Source organism: Periplaneta americana, chromosome 8 (assembly GCF_040183065.1).
Source record: "Periplaneta americana isolate PAMFEO1 chromosome 8, P.americana_PAMFEO1_priV1, whole genome shotgun sequence".
NCBI classification, from domain to species: Eukaryota; Metazoa; Arthropoda; class Insecta; order Blattodea; family Blattidae; genus Periplaneta; species Periplaneta americana.
This window is the reverse complement of record NC_091124.1, coordinates 50,645,717-50,658,459: the sequence shown is the minus strand read 5'-3', so window position 1 is coordinate 50,658,459 and position 12,743 is coordinate 50,645,717. Positions and strand designations below refer to the sequence as shown.

General features: G+C 36.1%; 1 protein-coding gene across 1 annotated transcript in view; it reads right to left on the bottom strand.

Annotated features, from left to right (window-relative positions):
* The window catches only part of Gdap2 (ganglioside induced differentiation associated protein 2), a 407,655-nt gene that overhangs the window by 300,339 nt on the left and 94,573 nt on the right, over nt 1–12,743 (bottom strand). Inside the window, exon 2 of the mRNA XM_069832879.1 lies at nt 12,311–12,403. The gene's annotated coding sequence lies outside the window, so the exon portion shown is untranslated. The remainder of the gene's footprint in view (nt 1–12,310; nt 12,404–12,743) is intronic.

Below are 12,743 nucleotides of genomic sequence, written 5' to 3'. Positions count from 1 at the left end.
CGTTTGAGATGGGCAGGGCATGTAGCACGTATGGGCGAATCCAGAAATGCATATAGAGTGTTAGTTGGTAGGCCGGAGGGAAAAAGACCTTTAGGGAGGCCGAGACGTAGATGGGAAGATAATATTAAAATAGATTTGAGGGAAGTGAGATATGATGATAGAGACTGGATTAATCTTGCTCAGGATAGGGACCAATGGCGGGCTTATGCGAGGGCGGCAATGAACCTCCGGGTTCCTTAAAAGCCAGTAAGTAAGTAAGGTAAAGGTAAAAAAAGGTAAAGGTATCCCCGTAACATGCCATGAAGGCACTTGGGGGGGCATGGAGGTAGAGCCCCATGCTTTCCATGACCTCGGCACTAGAATGAGGTGATGTGGTCGGCACCACGCTCTGACCGCCTTTTACCCTCGGGAAAGACCCGGTACTCAATTTTATAGGAGGCTGAGTGAACCTCGGGGCCGTTCTGAAAGTTTGGCAACGAGAAAAATTCCTGTCACCACCTGGGATCGAACCCCGGACCTTCCAGTCCGTAGCCAGCTGCTCTTATAGATATTATTCTATAAGACAAATTAATAAAATCTATAATATTCTCATAGCTAGTAGTGCATATTTCTGTACAGATTACTGTGCACTTTACTGCGGAATCCCGGCCAAACAGTCACTCAGTTGAGTGTGCCCCTTGTATAAAGGCAGTTGACTTGGACGTAAAACGTCAACGTATGTGCCTAACTTGGAGTGAGGCCACAAAGGGAAACATCGAAGGAGGAGAGTTCGGTCCGGTGCTGTGAATTGAATTCGGCGTAGCTCAGTGGTCAGATCGCTTGGTACGTAGAGCCAAGGACCCGGGTTCGATCCCCGGCGCCGGAGCGAATTTTTCTCCTCAAATATTAACACCCAAAAGTATTTTTCCTTCTGGTCTCGTAACTAACACTCTATATGCATTTCTGGATTCGCCCATCTTAAACGTCTGGATTTAATGTTCCTAATTAAGTCAGGTGAAGAATACAATGCGTGCAGTTCTCTGTTGTGTAACTTTCTCAATTCTTCTGTAACTTCATCCCTCTTGCCCCTAATATTTTCCTATGCATCTTATTCTCAAAAACCCTATATTACTCTCTCAAAGTGATAGTCCAAGTTTCACAATCATACAGAAAAACCGGTAATATAACTATTTTAGAAATTCTAAATTATATCAGTTCACTCTGTGTAACTGCAGTAAACTTTATAGGCAGGTATGAAATTCGAATTATGACCAAGAATTACCGTGTAAGATGTGCGTCTAACGAACTGATTAATATGACAGACAAATATTAAATCACGTTGGTTATTTACTGCAAAGTTGTCACAATTGCTGTTTGTTATTAATGAAGTCGCGTTTATACTTTAGGAGTTGTTTAAAACTTTCTTCTTACAAAAGGGTAAAAATGGCGAGACTTAATGAACTAAGTTTGTATTTTACGTTATGTCTATGTATCACAGACAGTGAATTCTGGAATATTACATAGCCTACTCGTATGTAAGCCTATATATTTCCTTCGCAACTATCACGTAGGTTTTTGTCCTATAAAATCGATCTATAACGAAGGCCTTTATCATATGTTGGTTGCTATGGCAACCAGTGCTTTCACGAAGCCTCTTATTCAATGCTGTGTATTTGTGAGCTCATAACGATTTCATATTCGACAATGCACCAGTACCCACATGACGGGACGGTGGGTGTCTCTCTTGTTCTGAAGCAGTGACGAAAGTCGAAAAGTAATATAAGCCCACGTCTTTTCTGTCTCGTAACTACGAGTATGCCACACCTTTGCAAGCATCGTCTGTCTTGATAGCGAATATCAGAGAAAGGCTATTTGTGTGATAGAAAGTAGAATTATAGAAAAGACGGATGGTTAGACGAACCGGAAGATGGTAGGGGAGACTGTTGTACCTTTAAACACTTTTCACATTTTATTTTTTTTTAATTTTGGGAAATGAAATTTTTTAAATGAAAAAATGCTTGAAATGATTATTGAAGATTCCTTTACAAGTTCCTGTATGTATTTTCCTGTTTTACAGATCTATTAAGGATGGAAAAAATAAAATGAAGCGATATGTAATGTGTTCAAAGGTAGAACAGGCTCGTGTACCTTGGAACATACCCTCTTGTAAGTTGGAACAAATGGAATATAGGTGGGAATATAGCTGTAAAAACTGACAATTATATTTAAAATGTATTTTCAATCATAAACCAGAGCAGACTTCTCTGATTTAGATTTTATTTCCTGGATAAGCCATAACTGCTTCAACAGCTTTCTTCAAGGCATCCGGATCAACTGGGGGACCTCTTAATTCCAGACTTACTTCGTGACATGACCTTAAAATAAAACAAAAACAAAAACCGATAGTATCGTGTACTTTGGAACATGTTCCATGGTGCAAGATGTTTTGTGTTCAAAGGTACAAGAGGGTGCACGTTTAAACAAACATGGCTCCGAAAACTAGAGAGTCAAATAAATCATGGAAATTAAAATATGTTATTACTCACCAGATGATGGGGAACACACTGTACTTGATAGATATTAACAAATGCAATCTGGTTTTGTGTTAGAAAACATACATCAATGAACGAAATGTTTACTTTTGGTACTAAAAAAACTTCTTTTGTCCACGGAACTCACACTTTGCAATAAATCAAACTGAAACTACGACCAGAGCTACTTAGCGGCTTTCTCTACAATCTACTTCAGTTTGAGTCCTCTAGGTAGCAGCAAACACTAAAAAACAAAAAATGTTCAAAGGTACACTATGCTAAAGGTACAACAGTCTCCCCTAATATAAAAGTGTAAATGAATGGATAAATTAATAATCATATGGATGGATGGGAATAAAAGGGAATGGTATGAATGGGAGTGAGTGAATGTATGGTTCATGCACGTCTTTCACTGCAAACCCAGCTTTATCCAATATTTCCTATCGTCTGTCTTCCTCTTTGTCTCTTCATATGATATCCATATACTGTATCTTAATGTCGTCTAATATCTGATATATTCGTCTGTCCCAAACTCTTCTTTCCAGTGCATCCTTCAGTAGACAGTTTCTTCTAGTAGTGACTCAACAAATTCCTTTTCCTCTTCCTGACCAGTTTCAGCATCATTCTTTCTTCACCCACTCTAACCAAACAGCTTCATTTCTTATTGCCCACTTCACACGTTCCATTCTTCTTCATATCCATATTTCAAATGCTTCTATTCGTTTTTCTTCACTTCGTCGTAATGCCCATGTTTCTGTCCTATACTATGTCACATTCCACACAAAGCACTTCACTTAGTTCTCTTTCTAGAGGTGTACAGAAGATGCTCCTTTTTCTATTAAAAGCTTCCTTGGCCATTGCTATCCTTCTTTTGACTTCCTGGCAGCAGCTCATGTTACTGCTTATAGTATACCCCAAGAATTTGAAGCTGTCCACTTGCTATACTGCCTCATTTAGAATTCGCAAGTTTAATTTCTTTATTTTTCTTTCTATGAACACGGTTTTCGTCTTATTTGTATTTATCTTCATCCCATACTATTCACAGCTGTCATTTAGTTTCAGTAGCATATCCCTTAGTATCATCTCCTCTTCTGCTAACAACGCCATATCATAAGGAAATCTTATGCACTTTATTCTTCCTTCTCTCATGTTCTGAAAACAGTTCCTTCACTAAATCCTCCAAGTAGATGTTGAACAGCATAGATGATAAAATATGTATCTTTTATTTCCCTCATCCTTGCCTTCCCTCGTTTTCCTTGTCCTCCCTTGTATTCCCCTTGTCTCGTCTATGTGATTCGAACCCACGTTGAAGTCTCGGATTAGTAAGCAAATGTGCTGACACTCGAGCTATGTCGGTGGCCTACATGTATGAAAGTACAAAAACTGTACTTTTATAAAAATACGCGTGCTCGTAAAATTATTATTATTATTATTATTATTATTATTATTATTATTATTATTATTATTATTATTATTATTATTATATAAATAAGCTTTAAGCCCATTTTTGTTTTAAATAAACGCGCTTGGTTGAAACTTGCACTAAAACTAGACGTAAGTGCAAGTTAAAGCCAACATAAATTGAAACAGATATAGGATGGAAAATGAGGTATTAACTTAAATGTATATTTATTGCGTATAATTGCTATTCGTGTACCTATATGTTAATTGTAATTTATTAAGTTCATGTACTTTTTGTGAGCCATTATTAATAAATATCCATATTATTATTATTATTATTATTATTATTATTATTATTATTATTATTATCTGAAAATACAAATATTCGGAAATTCACTTCTGAGCAAAAGTAGCAAGAGTTGGGAATGAAATTAGCATCCCTGGTTTGGAAAAATAGTTTCTGAGCAAGGCGGGATTTCTTCTTGACCTAAAATTACGTTCTTCTCACTAGATACGGGAAGTGACTTACGAATTGAATGTCATATAAACTGCAATCCCTCTTCTTCTCTTTGTATGCCGCTTCTTCTCCTTGTCTTCCCCTTGGTCTCCTTGTCTTCCTCTTATTCTCCTTGTTTCTCTTGTGTTCCCCTTATTTTTCTCGTCTTTCTCTTGTCCTCGCGTTCCCTTTATCCCCCTCTTTTCCCCTTATATTCTCTTTGGTATACAGAAAAATAAAAAGTCATTTAAAAATGTTTCCGATAACGTCACAACTCGCAGAACAATGATATCAAAAATAGTTTGTTTTTGTGAAAAAGTGTCTTTTGAAATATACTGTTTAACGTGTCCCAGCGTTTTTTTTAACATTTCCATTTAGCTGTAGCAGAAAATATGCGTGGCTTTTGAAACGCACTGTAAGTAAGAAATGTTTTGTTTATGTGTTGTAACTGTTTTCTGTATGTCTCAATTGATGACTGATGTTTGATTTGCAATCGCAATGTTTAAAATACGGAAGGTTTAGGTCTTATTTCCATTGTATAAGCTAATTTATTTTCTTTTCAATTTGTTTTATGCTTAGGCCTATTTTTTGTGTAAAACTATAGCCCTAGCATACATATGTAAAATAGGGCTACCCCTCATTGGAGATACAATAATAATAATAAGATATGCAGCATAGTAAACTAAAGTTACAGTATGCACGTGTCGATTGCTTTTTTTCTTTTTACAGTAAAAAAGACTTCCTCATCCCTTCTATGAGTTGAATTTATGGCTAGATTGTAACCAAATTTTCAATCCTTTACTGAAGAAGGCAATTTCAGTTTTCATAACAAACCATATGCATTGTGTTCTGCTCTACCTGCACTTGTCAATGTTGACTTCTACAGTAATGGGTTAACCTTGACCATATTTCGAGGCATTTATATCTGACTATATTGGAGACGATATTCCAACGCAAAACCGTGTCTCCCATGCATCGCTGGAGCTGTAACTTCACCGCAATATCTCTGTGATGCCGAAGGCAAGTTGCATTTCCAGTAGTGAGTTGCGGAATGTACAGGAAAGCAAATCCCTTTCACCTTGGAAATCACGGTAAAAATAAACAGCCAGATACAGTCCGTCAATAGCACGTGCGCCTACGGTTCCCTTCCTACTACCAGCGAGTCAAGGTATACAGTAATAACATATTTAGAGCCTATCGATTTTTTCACAAAGACGTAATGGATATAGCCGACTAACCTACTATAGCATGTATGTCAAAGGCCATAAAATGTCGTCATGAAATGCTACGAAATCTTAACATTTCAAATTCTGACGCTGTTTAGCATTTTAATCAGTTCTTACAAAGTCGAATGCATTTCAAGGCGAAAATTCTGAACCCGTTAGATACGGGCATGTCCGGTATTCACGATATTAATACATATAGGAGCCTATCTCTGGGCTCTGCTCTTCCACACATACACACAGTTTATTTTCGTCATATCGCCACATTTCTTTTCTAGAGCTATTCTTCTGCAAAAAAAGTCCCCTCCCCAACGCCTCCACAACTCAGGGTAAGCCTACTATGCCCTAAAGAAAAGGTAGTAAATGAACCGTGACTTTTTCTCAAACAGCACAAAGGAAGAGAGGAATTTTTTTCCCGATTGCAACAACAGAAAGCAGTAAAAACCTATTACACAACATAGTTTATCTAAAAAGTTTTTATAACAGAACAAGGGAATATTTACTATGTTCTATGTCGACACACAAAACAATTCGACACGATTTTCATTGTTTAACTTACTTCCACACTCAGCTTGTAGTATATATACTTATATGAGGACCTCGCGTCGTCTATTGAATAATGTAATCAATGTGTTTATGTAGTCAATCACATAGATAATCGAACCCAGAACCCTCAACTTGGCGCGCTGAGTGCTCTTACCATCTGAGCTATGCCGAGACCCGATCCACAGCACCGGTGAACTCTCCATTTGTCTTCATTAATAACTATCAGCTTGTATCAGTACCAAAAATTTAGCAACAGATAATACAATAAAACAATTAATGCAACAAGAAATAACTCAAGAATTTGATTTTAAATTTAATAATGAATTAGAAGTATTTCTGCTTTAGCTTTTGCAGACAACATCGACATAACCGTTACTGGAAATAATGCGGCGTCCACTTGGGAACTAATAAATCTAGCTATTAATATTTTACTCTCTATTGAGTTCAAGATAAACTCATCCAAAAGTAAAATCTCTGTACTCTGTCATTAAACACTTTTTCATCCCATGTATAGGACCTACATACATACATACATACATATATATATATATATATAACTTACATATAGTCCACACCTGTGGAGTAACGGTCAGCGCGTCTGGTCGCGAAACCAAGTGGCCCGGGATTTTCCCTCAACCCAATACGAGCAAATGGTGGGTAACTTTCGGTGCTGGACCCCGGACTCATTTCACCGGCATTATCACCTTCATTTCATTCAGACGCTAAATAACCTAGATGTTGATACAGAGTCGTAAATAACCCAATAAAATAAAAATTAAATACATACATACATAAGTGTTCTGCTCTTAGGCAGGTCTTTTACTGCAAACCCAGCTTTCTTCAATCTCTCCTATTTTCTGCCTTCATCTTATCTTCGCATATGATCCATATAGCCTATCTTAATGTCGTCTATCATCTGATATCTTCTTCTGCCCCGAACTCCTCTCCCATTTACCATTCCTTCCAGTGCATCCTTCAGTAGGCAGTTTCTTCTCAGCCAGTAACCCAACCAATTCCTTTTCCTCTTTCTGATCAGTTTCAGCATCATTCTTTCTTCACCCACTCTTCCCAAGACAACTTCATTTCTTATTCTGCCTGTCCACTTCACACTTCTCCAAATCTACATTTTAAATGCTTCTATTCGCTTCTCTTCACTTCGTCGTAATGTCCATGTTTCTGCCCCATACAATGCCACACTCTACACAAAGCACTTAACTAGTCTCTTCCTTAGTTTTTTTCCAGAGGTCCGCAGAAAATGCTCATTTTTCTTTTAGAAACTTCCTTTGCCACAAATAAACTATTGTAACCGTTTATTTATTAATCTTACAAAAATCTGCAGTTGTGGAAACTAGTTACTTGTGGAATAAATATAATCTGGCAAAGGAATAGTATGGAAGTAAGGTCTTTTGGGAAAGTGGGCTGCAGCAAAATTGTTTGTGGAACTAAAGGGCTGTGGAAATACTAGCTTTGGAAAAACTGTCCACCAATCCATTTAAATAGATTTGTTTTCAGTAATTTACATACAAAATCAATATAAATTCTTATAATGTTTTACTGCAAACATTTCGGATATTTGAGAAACCGCATACGTACAGTATGTCCACGAACTTTAGGGCATCTTGAAGGTCTCAGATATAATTAAACTTATCTTTAAAATATTTAGAATTGTTGCAATTCGTATTAACAAATCACCACAAAAAGTAAAATCCAATATTTATAAGTTCCAGTCAATATTTTTGCAATTTTCTCAAAACTTACAGTTTTAAGGACATGTGTAGTTTCTCAAATAACCGATTCACTTATTTTAATCAGGAAATAAAAGGATAATCGTACTCTTAGCGACACAGAACCAGTCTGAATAAATAAATGTAAACGAAGATCTTGTGTCATTGTAACCAAGGCCTATGGGGAAAAGAAATGGTCGGATTTTTCACAACAGAATAAAATTGTGCTCGGGCGAGTCATGCTAAATATGATAAAAACATCTATCGTTAAAGCTAACAATGTTTTGTAGTTCTCTTTAACTAAACGCGGGTTCACTATAAGTTTTACCTAGACTATTACACTTTTACTACGTCACACTACTTTTGACCAAAAAAACGGTACGAAAGGACGTCTTTCAACCAATCATGGCTGCTTATCGCACAATTTTATCGCGTCCCTAGCATTTGTTTATTTTTATCAATACCCTAGCATTTGTTTCGTTGTTTGCCAACATTTCAAACTGCACTGGTCTGGACGTCAAAAAACAGAAAATTACAAACCACTCCAGCCGATGCACAGCACTTTCAAATATGACTCGCATTGGCATTCAAGAACAAGAATTAATAAAGATCACTGGTCATATATGAAGAGCACCATTCGGAAATCCTGAATAAGTTGAGGGATACACCATGTACATCACCGAGTTCACTTCTTTTACGCACACGTCCAATATAACATCAACTGAACCACCAACCGCTAAAACATTCAAATTTGAAAATTGTATTTTCAATAATTGTTTCTTTTAAAATTATTCATGTTTATTTTTTATTTCATCATCGTTAATTAAAACGTTTCTTGTTTATTTCATCATCCCTAATTAAAACTCTTCTAATACGTGTTTATATTATTTAGGTTATGTTTGTTACAGCTTCTGCTATATTATATTATGAATAGTCACGTATCAGAGATTGTTTAATACTAAGATTTGTTGAAAATCATCTGTTATAATAAAAATGAAACTGAATCAACAAAGCCTTCTTGACTAGTAACAGTCCACAGAGTTCAATGAAGATTCCATAGTTGACACAACTGATAACAAGAAAACATAATCATAAAACACTACTGCCATCTAGCGTAATGTTGAGATGGTACAATAATACATTTGAAGACAGTAACTGTTGTATTTTCGTAAGCCAATTAATATTTTATTGTATTGGAGTACTTTTACTTCTAATCTTTATATACTTTCTTCTATTCGTGTAATAGTCAATTAAATCCCACTCGAGTTTTGATTTTCTCTAGATAAATCAAAACCTCTAGTGAGATTACTGTTAATAAAAATTACATTCTGGATACCAAGGCAAACGTGTGGATACAGTCTTTATCAGTTCAAAAATTAAACCGAGCAATGATCCACATAAAAACAAGGAACATTCACAGTTTATCATTTAACTACAAAGTCCACTGAGCTCGCTTTGTTTATATGTGAGCCTACACCCACTATAAATAGCGTATCATCTTTCTCAGAATCCAACTTCGACCAAGGTTTGTGATCGTTACATTGTGACCTATCGGCAAAGGTAAAACCGTAACACAGAAAGCATTTCAATAATAAACGCATGCTCTGTCACGCTATAGATCTCTTCAGTCTATAAATAATCCATCAATTCCAGGCAATCTTATTAAGGGATGAAAGAGAATGAATTAGCTCCAACAGAGTTCCTTCGCTAACACAGAAGCGGTCAAAGGCTGGCTGACAGCGCATCTTTCGTTACAGAATCTATGACAGTGGCGGCTCGTGACACTTTGCTTACGGGTAGTTTATAAAATGCATCAGAAAATTAAAAAAAAAATTGCTGCAGTACTGTTCTGGATCAAGAAGTCCAGAGTATTAAATAAATTTCTAGAGTATGGAAAAAGATTTCAATTCCTCTAAATGAGGGATTCTCAACCTTTTCTGGCCAAGACTCAAAGCCAACTAGGGGATCAACTAGCGCGACACAAAGGTATCTTTTGAAGTGAAACACTGCTAATGTAACAATAAAGTATAAACAAATATACAGGGACATCATTTTATTTTTACTTCAACTTTTATTGTACCTGAGTCTTTTAATGTACTTCACTCCCACCCCTTCTACTAACGAAGTTCCAACTGTCCTCCACACAGAACCAAGGCCGCAGTACTGAGTTAGTGATTATAGTACGTTTCAGAAATATGTTCGCGTTTTCCAGTGACGAAAACTTCCAATATTGAATCATATTTACGCACAGGTACTGTCGTCCGTTTGCCTCCGTCGCATCCCGATTTCACCCACCTGCTTCTGCTCGCTCCACTGTAAAGACTAGTGGCTGGGCTTTCTTAGCTCTTTTCTGAAAACATTAATTTCTGTTAGGAATTAATTGGACGTCTACGTAATATTATGCAACTGTTTAAAATAACTTAAATAAAAGGACCTCGTTAAGTAATTAACTATCACGTAATTCCCCCCTTTCTACGATCCTGCGACATAACCACTTGGACGGAAAGTAGATAGCATCTCTGAGTAATTTTATCTGTGCGGGTCGGGCAGAAGTGAAGACTGAATTTACAGTAGGTAAGGTACTCTTTTATAGAGTATGTACAGAATTATTTCAACATGAGTTACTAAGTATGAAGGACGAAACTGGTAATTGGAATTAGATGCAATAGTCTATAGTGCGATAATAAGCACAAAAGAACTGAAGCCTGTATCGAAATGAACGGCCACCATTTTCAAAAATGTGTTCAAATATCCATATTATGATTATTTTTCATTTTAACTTCATTCTCTGTAGTGTACGCTAATGTGCTGTAGACAGTATAATATACACTGCATAATGAATACGTTCGCATGGATAACTCAGTTCGTGAGTAAAAACACTTATTGTTAATACTGTACTGTATTTTGATTAAACAAAACCTAATGAAAATTATCACACTCAAAATCGCGATATTTCCTACTTTTCGTAAATGGATGAACTACTTTTCTTCCCTCCTGTACCTAGTAAAGTGATTTGTTTGTATTTTACGCCAGTATCATCGAACTCCAGTCGTGGAAGGAGGTAGCAAACGGTGTTTCCGGGTCTCAATCAATAATCCAAAAGTATAGCCAGGTTAATATTAAAAATATTAGTAAAAATAAAATGATGTCCCTGTACAAATTAATTGATTAGGCTTATTACAGTAAAATGTTATAAGGAACGTCAGTACCGTAACGAAATATTCAGTATTACAAAATTATTTTCTGTCCCCTGCCATTCTCTCATATTTCAATTTAACGAATTTCGTTTCTATGAAAAAATCAGCATAACCAAATAAAAAGTTCGCTCTCTTTCCGAAAAAAAATCAACTTTTTCAACGAAAAATATTTAAAAAATAGGGTACAACTCGTTGGCAAGTAGGGAAACATTTTATATTATAGACTAATAATGTTCCAATTGTATAGTGGGTCATGTGTTCATCAAATATCTAGCTAATGTAGCATGTCTAATACGATGAAGATGTCTCTGAATTTTGTTAGTTCTTTCATGCAATTGTTCCCTTGTTCTCCCCATTTAGTTCCCTTCTACCAATTACAAGTCACTAATCTCGCAACATGGCACCTCAAATCACAGCTCACTAATCTCACAACATGGCTTCCAAAACAATATGGCACCTCGTGACCTACAAGGTGCTTCAAAAAACTTAAATTTTATAGTTTTCCTTGTGCCTTTTTTTAACTCTTTCTTTTCAAATGCAATGCAACTTTTTATTTTATTTAAGGATATTTTCCAGACCTACAAGCAAAATATGTGGATTTTACGGCGTAAGTAGATATAAATCTTCAAGTATATTTTCCTTAGGAAAAGAAAGATATAACGAAATAATTTCAGAGATCCTTAGGATTTCGTTATACTGGCATTTTTCTTATGTTATTATTATTATTATTATTATTATTACTACTGTATTCATTTTTTTATATTTATTTTTTAACATTTTACGGTTCATGTAGGTCCTAATATTTAAGTTTGTTGTATGCCCTCCAAGGCTTTTTAATTTCGGCAAAGTTGAAAATTGGTGCGGAGCCGTTGAACTATGTCGTTACGATGACAACAACGCACACAATGTCGCCAAATGACGAAATATTATACGTGACTCATATAATATTCTGTCTTCCAAATTGGTACGCTTCACCAAAGCGGTAAATAATTATGGCCGCTGCGCTGCGAATACTATTTTCATAAAAGACTAGTTACTTCCAAATTATGCCAAATAAATTTTTTAATCTTTCTTCCTTATTAATTTAAACAACTTTCTCATTATTCACTAACAACAGAACTCTTGCTGCTGCTCACAGAGCCTACATAAAACGTATCACCTATTTTAAACTACTTCACTGCTTTAAGTAGAATTTGTCAAATTATCAACTTACCTTTTTTTGCAGATTACTTCATTTACAGACGATAAGCTGATAACATTCCCACTGTCTGAGATTTCTACGTGCTCCAATTTCTACACCAGGAATCTAAAACACAGTAAAAATGAAAAGCGTTATTTTCAACTTCTCTCCAGTATTTGCAAATTGATAGATCTTAACTTCTATCAAATGGATGTAGCTCTACGTAATTTTGTTGTATACATACATAAATACATCATATATAAAGCCACAGGCGTAGCTCAGGCTACAAGGGTGTTTTCATACTGATCCGGAGCTGCGCTCGGTCATGGGTTAGATTCCGGCTTGGGTTTGGGTTTTTCCGAGATTTTCTCCCCAAACTGCAGGGCAAATGTCATGTAATCATATGGATAATCTTCGACCCCATTTCTCCAAATACCATCTCGTTATCACCAATCCCATCCACGCT